This window comes from Dermacentor variabilis, chromosome 8 (genome assembly GCF_050947875.1).
Source record: "Dermacentor variabilis isolate Ectoservices chromosome 8, ASM5094787v1, whole genome shotgun sequence".
Classification (NCBI taxonomy): domain Eukaryota; kingdom Metazoa; phylum Arthropoda; class Arachnida; order Ixodida; family Ixodidae; genus Dermacentor; species Dermacentor variabilis.
Genome location: NC_134575.1, coordinates 138,022,565 through 138,035,011, shown reverse-complemented (window position 1 = coordinate 138,035,011; position 12,447 = coordinate 138,022,565).

The window sequence follows — 12,447 nt, the reverse complement described above, 5'->3', positions numbered from 1 at the left end:
CCGCGACGCGGCCACTACGTCAGTCTCGTGCATTGTGCTCCTCGAGGTCTTGGTTGCTCGCTACCTCCGCGGGACCGATAGGGCCGCCGCCCCCTTCCTGGGGGTCATCATCATCATCAGCCTGGTTACGCCCACTGCAGGGCAAAGGCCTCTCCCATACTTCTCCAACAACCCCGGTCATGTACTAATTGTGGCCATGCCGTCCCTGCAAACTTCTTAATCTCATCCGCCCACCTAACTTTCTGCCGCCCCCTGCTACGCTTCCCTTCCCTTGGGATCCAGTCCGTAACCCTTAATGACCATCGGTTATCTTCCCTCCTCATTACATGTCCTGCCCATGCCCATTTCTTTTTCTTGATTTCTTGATTTCCTGGGGGTGCTGCCCCCCTTCTCCTCGGTTTCGCGCGGTCGCTGCCTCTCTGGAGCTGCCGAGACCTGCTGGAGGGCCTTGAGTTGTGTCTCTTGGTCATAGCTCCTCGTTGCAGCCTCTAGCTGTGGCGTGATTGTCGTCTTCTCGCTTGCTTCTCGCGGATTTATGCTACAGTCCCAAAGGATGTGAGCCGCGGTGACTCTCTCCTTGCTCAGCTGGCAACGGGGTCCCTGCTAGCTAGCAGGGACCCCGTCTGTAATTGCCTGTATAACACTGCCTCCTTCTGGGTAAGCCCCGGGTGAGGTGGCGGCATAGTCTGTCTGTTAAATCTGCACCACTTCACTATTTTGTTGAAGGTGGTCATCTTGTCCTTGGCACTGCACCGCGACCAACACTCCGAGTCGGCCGTGCTTGCAGCTGCCCGGTTGGTTAGTCCTCGCGCGGCCGAGTTGACCGTCTCGTTGTGGTTCACGTTCCCGCGTTCCGACACGTCATTGCCCATGTGGGCCGGAAACCACTTGATCACCACAGCACTTTTGCGTGCTATGCGCGAAGCCTCACTACATACCCTACCCTTGGCGTAGTTCTTCACTGCTGTTCTAGAGTCACACAACACTGTAGTGCATCCGGGGTCGGAGACGGCCAAGGCGATGGCCACCTCCTCCGCCCGGTGCGCCTCTCGAGTCCGGACGCTCGCCGCGGTCTCCGTTGCACCCGTCGATGCCCCGACAGTCACCGCGACGTATGCGTCGCTGCTCCCTCGATACTTCGCCGCGTCCACGTAGACGGCGCCTTCTTCTCTGGCGTGGAGGTCCACGAGAGCCCTGGCCCTCGCCAACCTCCGCTCCTTTTTGTGCTCCGGGTTCACGTTCCTCGAGAGACAGTTACTGCGCTGCACTTTACCCCAACCTTTCCTTCCCATATTCAAGAATCTCCTTCTCCCTCGGGATCGGGCAGACCCTGAGCTTTCTGTTGAGGCTATCCGGTATAGGTACGTCTTTCTGCTGCTTGCCTTCCCTCGGCTCGAGGCCAAGGTCCCGCAGTATCTGTCTTCCGGTTCTCGTTTCAGAGAGACGCTCGAGTTGCGCCGTTCTCTCTGCTTCGGCTATTTCGTCCAGCGTGTTGTGGACTCCCAGCGCCATGAATTTTTCGGTGCTCGTGCTCCCGAGGAGACCGAGGAGGAGGAGAGACTATGGTTATGTATAATTTTACGATTTGCCTAGTTGTGTATATCAATTATACATATCTACATCGCTTTATATAATTACTGAATGTTCATCGGTGTACACATTTTCGTTTAGACCGTCCCTTTACACGTGACAGCACTGGTAGTTTCGCTTGTGTATTTACCGCTTAGGATGAAGAAAGCCGAAACGTGCATTATTATGACGTCAACAGGCGCCCGTGAAAGAAAGCCGGTGTGCTATGCTGAAAATTCGAGGCCGCACGTGTGAAGCAATTATTTCTTGAACATTGTTTTATTGGCACCCTACATGGTCTGAAGCTCACGTTGAGCTCTATCTAGGTGCTTGATAGCAGTTTCGCGCAAAGAATGCACACCTAGGACACTGTTTGACACTCTGTGTCACAATGAACTGCCTTCGGCATGGGCCTTCCAAAGCGATAAGACATGTGGCAGGAAAAATAACGGTATATTTGACAAAATATGCTTCGCATAAAAAGCGGTTCCTTGACGGCACTACGAAAAAGAAGCTATGGCGTTAGCTAGCTACAAAAATAGACAGAGGGACTAGGTAGTTACCTAGATACAGAAATTTGAATTACCGTGGACCTTGATTTTTGTGCATCAGGTGCTTAATCATTAAACATCAAATAAGGTTAGTCTAGCAAGCAAAATTGATAAAGGAAGGAGTATATGTATGGCGATGCTACGAACTTGTACTTGAGAAACTGAATTATATACATATATATACATATACATATATATATATATATATATATATATATATATATATATATATATATATATATATATATATATATATATATTGTAGGGATGCGCCACTCTCACGCGTAGCTTGATATGTTGTTTTCCAGCATAGCTCCCGTCTCCTGCAATCCGGCTTCGCCGCGTGGCCTGCGTGATGCCCGCGGCAGTCGGTCTGGTTGAGGCGCAGTACAAGAGATGGCGCAAGTGTTGCGCTGCTAACGCCGCCTACCGGCGGGGTTACTTGGTCGCGTGAAGGAAGTAGGCTCTTCCTCTTGGGTTGCGGGTCGGCAAGCGCCGCGGACGTCCCGCACGTGCGCCGATCCATGCTTCTGCGAGACCGTCTCGTGAGGCCTCGTGCGAACAAGCCACCGTTCGCGTGACCGTACGCGCGAACGACCAGGCGTTGGGATCCAGCATGGGGCGAACATATTCGCTCGCTATCCGGTCGCGGTGAGTTGGACTTCCTAGATTTGTCGCGCGCCCATCGGCATGTTTTGGGGATGGCAACTCGGCTAGCAGGCACTGATCTATGAAATGTGCAATACGTGCCCTTGTGAGTGTTTGCACTACTGTGTTGTCGTTCCTTTGTCCCAAAAGCACGGGTGTGAAAACCCCACAATATATATATATATATCTATAATATTTAATATTCACACCCTTTAACGTAAGTAAACTTCAAAAACCGCTCTTCACCTCGACATATTTTTCTATCTTTAAACACGCATGGACAAAGGATAACCCGATGTCAGTTCATATTTAATGAGGACCTGTCCTTTATAAAGTTGATTTCTTTGGATTTTATTCACCATGATGCATGTACTTATGTTAAATCATGCTCGTCCTCACCCGTTCTCAAGGGTAAATTTATAAGCATCACAAAGCTGCGAAAGCCGCAGGTAAAAGAATTCACCAATTACGTTGCCCCGTAATCCGAAATTTGAGAGCAGCTGTATACGAGTTTGTACGGGGCGATATATTGGCTGGCGCGGATAATCTGTCTCATGCGGTACGCTGCAAACAGAGCAAAGTATGGCGCAACTGCCTCGCTAATCGGGAGATGGCGAGATGCAGCGCTTGAGTGATGCATGGGTGCGATTTACGGCAGCCGCCGCAGCGCCGACAGACCTCCGCTCATGCTGCGTTTTGTTGCCATTTACGGTATCGGTGTCGGCAACAGTGAACAGACGACGGACGCACGCTATTCTGGCGCCATTTCGTAGCCATCGTCACGAAGAAGCCCGTCTTGCGCGGTACAAAGCTTTCCTTCTTACAATTTCTCCATACCCTCTTCCTCCGCTTCCGGCTTCATGGTTCTGCTGCATCTTCGTCCTCCGTTTTCCTCCTCGCGCTATTTTCGCTGTAGACAAGAACGGCACCGAGAGCGGCGCTGCTGCGCCGGCGTTGAGAGCGCCGCATGCGGGACAAAATTCAACTAGCGGGTGGTACGCCTCTCCCATTTCTCTTTCGCACCGCCTGGATTGCCTCTTGTGCCCTTCAACAGACGGCTGCCTCCCTCCTGCATGAGGACCACGGAGGAAACCTGCAGATCTACGTTGACGGCTCGGTGATGCCAGACACAGGCTCGTCGACTGCGACCTGCGTGGTGCCCGCTTTGCGGAAGAGCAAGCAGTGTCGCCTCCCCGACCATGCGACGTCAAAAGCGGCAGAGGTAGCAGGCCTTCACCTGGCTGTGGACTTACTCGCAGAGGAGCTGCCGGTGACCCCAGTGACCATCTACTGCGACTCCAAGGCGGCACTTCTCAGCCTGCAGAGGCCAGAAAGGGCCAGCCTCGGGTTTGCCCTGCTCTCGACAAGGCTGATGGCGCTCCAGGAGGCGGGCTGCTCAGTGTCCCTGCACTGGCTTCCAGCCCACGTAGGGATAGCGGGCAACGAGGAAGCAGATGCACTGGCTAAGCGTGCCCACCACTGCGTGGTCCCGCCCAGCCTGGCTGTGACAGCCAATGATTTCACAAGCCACAGGCTTCGGCGCCATCTGCTGGCCTGCCATCCGGACAAGCGGACGTCCTTGGGCCGCCCTCCGCGACCACTTCCATAGCGCGGCCTTGCACGCAGGGAGACCTCCCTCCTTCTGCGACTGAGGATTGGCTGCTGTTGGACGGGTGCCCGCCGCCACCGGCATGGCCTCATCGCCTCTCCAGCCTGTGCCTCCTGTGGGGAGCCCGAGACCCTGGAGCACCTCCTACTGGCCTGCCCTGCTTACCTACAGCAGCGTGACCGTCTCCTGCAGGAGTTCCGACGCCTGGGGCTTCCTTCTGCACGGCAGGAAGACATCCTCTTCCCTGGTCGTAGCGAGCTGCCAGCCCTCCTAAGTGTCGTCGAGTACCTCGACTCGTCGGGGCTCTCGGCGAGACTCTAGGATTTTCTGCAAAGACGGATAGCCTCACGGCTATCCAAACCACTACAGGCTACTCGACCTGCCCCAATCATCTGGCTCCTGCTGGATCACCGCCCCCCTGGCCTTGTCACCAGATCACCACTCCTACCGGACCCAATGGGCCCTCCCTGCCGGACTGCTCAGCCGCTGCCCATGGCGTCACTTTAACTCTCTACTCTCCTATCTCCTTTGCTCCCACTCTCCCCCCCCCCACCCCTGTTGACGCTGAGCGGTGCTCCCGCAAGGGCTGCAGAAAACAGCGTCAACCTTTCCTTCTCCCTTCAAGAACCCCTTCTCTCTCTCTCTCTCTCTCTCTCTCTCTCTCTCTGCCTCTTGCACGGCGCGTGTTTGGGCACGTTTCGTACCGCGTGCGGTGTGTGCCTACGTGTGTGTGCGTGGACGTTTGATTCGAAGGATGATGTACAGTATGTTTCACACTTAGGGGAAAACTCGGAGCGCATCGCAAGCGCTTGAGTCAGGCGGCGGCAGTAGCTCACGCAGGCGCAGGTGCTCGAGGAGCGGGGTCTTGAACGGCGTCGTCTGCTACGGCGGCGCGCGCTGGCCGCAAGCGTTCTGCTGTCAGTTGCACTGCGCCGATCTCATCGTTGCTGCGTGAAATGAGCCGGTATTCTTTACTAAGCGTAGTGCGAGGCCCACTGATACGCCTCGAAGGTAAGTTCATCGCTGAAAGGTGCAGGGCAGTCATAGACAACGTACTGATTCCGTACATTCTTGACGGCCCGTTCCTAGAAGGCGACTATATATTCTAACGCGATAGGTCGCCGATTCACACTGCTCGTGTTGTGCAAGAACTGCTAGAAGAGCGCACAGTCACTCTATTGGAGTGGCCGCCTCAATCCCCGGGCGCCAACATCATTTAAAATGTCTGGGGCTCGTTGAAAGTATCGCTGGGGCACGATCCCCTCTATTAGTCGCCCGAGGATAGGCTTCAATCCACCATAGTCAGCGACTGAGACGTGCTGCAAATAAACACATCTCTGATCAAGTCACTCTACACTTCACTGCTTTCCAGGATGAGCGCTGTCATCGCTGCCGCTGGGTACATGACGAGATACTAACTGAAGTTTGGAGCGTGACGTGTCCAATTCCCCGCCGGCGGGCAGGGTCTGTCTGGTGTAGTGAATGATTGTCGAGAAAAATCATTTCCACCTCATTGCCTTAACCTAAAACATTCCTTTAATTCAGGCACGTACCCAGGATTTTCTTTCGGGGGGGGGGGGGGGGGGGGGGGCAATCCAAGGTAACTTTGCTGTGCAAATGAGGGGAGGTACTTTTACCAGTACAAATGTGAATAACGCCCACCATTCACCATAAAAACGCGTAAACTCACAAAGAGAAATGAAATAAGGTGTATTTTACGGGTACGCCTGTGCGATACACCTCTCCTTTCCTTGGCAAACAAAGAACCACGTCAAATGAACTCGCGCAGGAAAGAAGCGCAGGAAGAACACTGCAAGAACAAGTAAAGAGCCGAAAGTGTAAAATACAGATTACTTTCGTAGAATAAAACCTAGATAATCAGCAGTTGGCGACAAAGGCACAGGGAGCGTGCGGAGTTGTGTTACTCCGCCAGCCAATCACAGAAGCAAACAAAATCGTCGTCATGCGGCCTTTTCAAAATGGCGTCGTACTTGATACCTCCGGAGCGTCTGCTGTTCTTGAAGAGTCTTTTCGTCGGCGGAAGCAATGAGGTGTGCAACAGACATGGACAAGATGTATGGAGTCTGAGCATTTCGCCCTTCAAAAGACTGCGGTGCAGTTCATTTCACTGCTGAACCCGTTTTACTCATGCTTCACTGCCAACTGAAGTGAAACTTCACAACAAATTGTTGTAGCGAAGAAAGCATGTTATTTCAGTTCAATAAAGAATTAGGCATTCGCCATTCCACTATAATAAGCGAGGAAAAAGGTATAAAATTACGCGCTATAATAATTGTACTTTTTGTAATTACCGCCTTATTTGGGTAACAGAAAAAGTTTGAAGTACAAATTATTTGCAGCCTCGCGAGAGGAACAGTGGCTGGCGGTTATGAGGGCGTGGGCGGGGTTTCATTGCAGACTTAAGATGTATCCGACTATAGTTGCGTTTTTTGAATTAGCTCTGGAAGAATAATACAAAAATATATATTTGCGGAACAATCACAGTTCTTTTGGATCCCTAGTTTACTGCTCTAACAAGTGCCACAGCCAATTCGTATTGTTATTTGGGAAGTTACGTAGCGATGCGTGGCCGCCAGTCGTGTACAACCGCGTATGGCACAGGAAGCTGCGATTCTACACGTACTACGTACTGTGCCCAAAGCGAAAGGTTAGAATAACACCAGAGTCCTTCCATTTTTTTTTTCTGGTCACGAAACTGCCGCCTCAGTTTCATATAGAGCCAGCGCCCGCCGCTAGAGGCGCAACCGTGCATGAGAGGGCATGCGAACGCCGCTACCGCTGTGGTCAACGAACGTTACTAGATTGCTGTGGTTGTGTGTGGGGCAGCCTCGGTATTCTAGCTTTCTCAACTTCCTCAACCATCGCTTTAGTTTCACGTAACTATTTTTAACATTGAATATGCTTAAATTACTGCCTGAACGCGTCTTCTGCCATGATATGAGCGCCCGGGACGAAAAAGAAAGCCGCTCATAACATGGAGCTTGCGGCGGTCGCAGATCAAAAAAAAAAAAAAAAAAATCTGGGAGTTTAAGAGTCAAAACCACGATACGATTATGAGGCATGCCGTAGTGGGGGACTCAGGATTAATTTTGACCACCTGGGATCCTTTAAAGTGCACCTGAATTTAAATAAACGTTAATAAACGTCTGAATGAGATTTAGGTAGGATTAATACAAGACAAACTTCGCTACTAAATGTCTTTAAATGCACCTAAAGGTCTGCAAAGCGATGCCATTTCTGAATGAGATTTAGGTAGGAGTAATGCAAGACAAACTTCGCTACTAAATGTCTTAAAAATGCACCTGAATTTAAATAAACTGGTGTTTTGCCTTTCGCCCCCGTCGAAATGCGCCCGCTGTACACGGCCGGGTGGTCTCGGTTCACATTTCTACATCATCGCCGTTCGCCTCAGCACTTTGGTGGTCTGCGCTTTTTAATATTTGGCTGAGATTAAACTCCGCGCATTCGCAACAAAGCGCCAGTGGTCCCACTTTTCACCAGATGCAAACATATGGGCTGTTGCACCGCCGCTTACCAGTAAGTAAGCGCCAACTCCCCGTTGCGCATAGCGCGAGATTGTTCGCCGAGCACAGCTGTTCACTTTCTGTTTAACTGCAGTGGCAGAGAAGGACTCTGACTGTGGGCAGTATCTTATAAGGAGATCAAAAGAATGAAATTGTTATTGCAAAGGGCTGCTAACGCAGAATACTTAATGACAAAGAAAAGGAAATTGAGCTGCTCCGTGCGCTTAAGATTTCACTGCAAAGCGATGCCATTTCTGAATGAGATTTAGGTAGGATTAATGCAAGACAAACTTCGCTACTAAATGTCTTCGGTGCGGCTTTTAGCAACGGATTGAGGCGAACGTAAAGTGTTAGGACCTGCGCAGTTGAAACTAGCTGTATTCTAATTAGGCAATTGCCTTAGCAAACAGTCGTTTAGAAGAGTCAGTAAACCCAGCACTTATTCACGCTGCTCGTGGTTTCGACGCAGAAACGACGAGACTAGGTATTTTGGTTCTTAATGCGCAACTATTTACACTATGTTAAAAACTTTATAATTCGATTAAGAAAAGAAATAGAACGTGTTGGTGCAAAAACAACATACAAGCACGATCATTCATTTATCATTAAAATAAGCGGACAGAAATACAGACAGCACAGAGGCGTCCGGTCACGAATGGTCCACCATTCACAATGCAAGAAGTTTGTTAAAAGCATGACACTGATATAATAAGCATAAAGAAATAACATCAAACGTGAGAGATATGCATTGGGGGGCAGGAAACAAACACGAGCAAACGAATGGCAATAAATACAGAATGCATAATCGATTGTTTCTATCAACAAGAAAGTCTAAAACATAAGCATTTCATAACACATGGCAAAACAATTCTCAAACGAACACAAGTAGCCGCATCACAAATACAGCAATTTTTTTTTTTTAAATGGCTTGTTAGAGATACCACCATTCTACTTCTTCAGCTGTTACTTGCAACACGTGTTCAGCATCGTTGTCCCACCCCGCCACTTAAACTAAACAGCCCAGCACTCGAAAAATTGCGCAGCACATGCACAAAACGCACCCGACCACTCAGCCCGCCTCGCACTGCGCACGCGTTTCGGTACGCGAACGATGCCCTCTGTGGCACAGTGGCGCCGCGTCGCGGCACCTTTGGGCAGTATATGAACCTCTCCCATAGCGTGACGGCGGACTTTCGTGACCAGAAAAACATGGAAGGACTCTGATAACACCTACGTAAGCACAGCAGAAAAGTGGCTACGTCAGGCGGCTGGAATGATAACTGTAGAAGCGTCATTCAGAACACAAGAAATTGTCCTCCACTTTGGCGGCGTTTTCTCTACTTCCTTTTTAAATAAAAAGATGTTGATTCATAAATATTTTCTTAAAGAACGGTTAAATTTGTTAACTTTCGATTTTCCTTCCTGTTGGACTGTTGCGTTGGCTCTCTCCCTTAGTAGATCGCCTAATTACTCGAATCCTTGCGACTCTTGTTTCCAGTTGGCGATATTGCACGAAAGGAACTGTACAATTAGGAAAAAACCAGACGAGTTAACGGGTGACAGTCATATTGCTGATGGGTTTAAGGGTTATTGCAGGGTTTGATCATGGACGTTGTTGCGCATTATTTTATTTTCCACCTTAGCTAACCCGTATTACGGGTATATGGTTCCGAGCATCTGTCAGCGTCGCGGCGAGCCTTCACTCGAGTAAATAATGAAACAAAAAGAAAGTTTAAACGCAATTGGCATTTTTTCTGGCCGCAACTCGTTCCACGTGCATACAGACCAGCTGATCACGAACTGAATCCTTTTCCTGGTCCCTGGATCAGTCTAAACGAAGAAGGTTGAACTAACGAAGCAACAACGATGCGCGTGACCGTTGAATAGACGGTGGCAACTGAATGCATCTGGAGTTAATCGCGCGGGCACCGAATTGATGGGGAAACTGGCCTTCACATCCTAGGAGACGCCATTGACTACCGCCATCCAAAAGGAGTGAAAAAGGCAGCAAAATGTTGACCCCCGAATAGCTGTCAAATCTCAACATTGATTTGGCGGTGCTTTAGAAATGTGCGTGAGAAGTGGTGGCGTGGGCGGGGATGAGGAGGGGGGAGGGGGGAAGGTGTATGCGTCTTAATTTCGGGGGGGGGGGGGGGTCCCGGGCCCCCCCTTGGTTACGTGCCTGCTTTAATAGTGTCCATTTGTTTCATCGTGTTCGACCCCCATAGTTATCATTGTTGAGCGTTTTGTTTTCCTTTCGAGTCAAATAAAGACTGAGCACGTTGCGCGCACATCTTGGTGCGTCTTGTCGCTGCTTATTACGGTAGCACACACAGTGAAGAAATATACGTGCACGCGCTCAGTACCCCGGCCTTTCGAACGAACAAACGAAGCATGCTGTCAAAAGAAGTTTGCGGAACTCCATTATCGCCAATGAAGGCTCAGAGTTGGGCGTCGCACAACGTTTAGTAAATAATATCAGCTCAGTTCCCGCAGTACCGATGAAATCGATACCACTGACAGTAGCACGCTTCCCGACAATGCGGCCAGCGCGCGCCTCTGTAGCAGACGACGCAGACCACGACTCCCCCCCTCGAGCGTCTGCTTCTGCTCGAGCTGCTGCCGCCGCACGACTCCATTGCTTGCCGCATCGCGATGCAATACGTTCCGAGTTTTCCCCTAAGTGTGAAACAGACTGTACACGCTTCTATTTGCCTTTAAGAAGATCGGTACGCTTGACGATTATTTTTATGGCTGCAATGCGGCGAAAGGGCAGCGTCTGCTTAGCCATGGACGCTGAGCAGGTAATTGGAAACGACATCGTATGTGCTGCTGGAAAAATCGTCGGCACATATGATGCGGCACATACATACAGGCTAAAGTCATTTTTGCAGTTTCTCACAATATGTTTGCTACAAATCCGTGTTGTCTCTGATGGCGACAACGGACTTCCACCGACACTGTGCGGAAATAAACAAAATATATCGCTGCATAGCACAAGTACGACATGCGCACACAACTTTAACTAGTACGTCCCCTACAATATAGAATAGAGGCAGCAATGTAAATAGCTTGGCCATTTTTTAACAGTGCTCAAGAGACGGAAGTTGAAAGTATTAGTAACCATTTCTGCTTCAGCAATGCCGGTGCGACCAAGACGCGGGCGTGTATCGTCCAGTAACTCGGTTGATCGGTGCAGTGGTGATGCAGGATTGAACTCCGGTCATGTTCAATGCATCGTGCACATATTCAATTTCTCGGCATGCGTGAACTTCGGCCACTGCTAGCGCATAAAACAGAAGTGGATTCCATTCTTGGGCAGCGCACACACAAACGAAACACGAGCAAGAAGACAGGGCAAGCGCTGGTCGAACAATTGAAAGTTTTTATATGAATAAAAGTATTATATACCGAGTAAATATTAAATTCATGTAGGTTACATATAAAAACCGTCATACACTCAGGAGTGATCAATGAACGAGCTCGCTTCGTTTGGCAGTTGTTTACTTCGTTCGGCGCACCGCAGTAATCGATGTCTGCCGTCTGACTTTTTCGTACCATTTTCTCGTGAATCGGCAGAATTTCACTAGTGGCATCAACCCTTTCGTGTTTACATTGCTATCGTGACAGTTAGCAACACAATCATATTTTTCGGTCATCAGAAGAGGCGCCGTCGCAAACAAGAGACGTTTCGCGCGCAGCGCGAACTGAACGCTGGCGCGATCGTGAAGGGGAGTGGCGGCGGAAACCTACACCCGTTGAAGATGAAATCGTGCCGGCAGGAGAGAAACGAGCGCTGGCGCCTAGGACGAAACTTGGCGTGCGGACGTCCATACCCCTCTTTTATCCACGCTCCGGAGTCGCTCTTTCCATAGAGTTTTGTAGGAAACTCTATGGCTCTTTCATCCTTCCTTGTGCTCGTGCGCTATGTTACGTGGACGCCGAAGGACGACGCCAACGCCGACGCTCGCCGCAGGAACGGGCGCATTTAGACGCCGCTTTATCATCTTTTTAAAGACACCCGCCGTGGTTGCTCAGTGGCTATGGTGTTGGGCTGCTGAGCACGAGGTCGCGGGATCGAATCCCGGCCACGGCGGCCGCATTTCGATGGGGGCGAAATGCGAAAACACCCGTGTGCTTAGATTTAGGTGCACGTTAAAGAACCCCAGGTGGTCAAAATTTCCTGAGTCCTCCACTACGGCGTGCCTCATAATCAGAAAGTGGTTTTGGCACGTAAAACCCCAAATATTATTATTATAATCTTTTTAAAGAGCTTGCAGAAACAGCTTGTCAAAGCGATCGGTCTGTAACTACTAGGTAAGGATAAGTCCTAACCAAAATTATGGAAATGGCTATTTACGTGTACTATGAACACTAAAATGCATTGGGAAAGAATGATGCAATATACAAAATATCTGAGAAATATGTGAGATGCTAAAATTGTCTAGAGCACTACTGCCTCACCAAAGCCCTTGAAAGCTGTTGCGTTTCGCCTGCGACACGCGGGTTTGCCGGCGCGACTGCG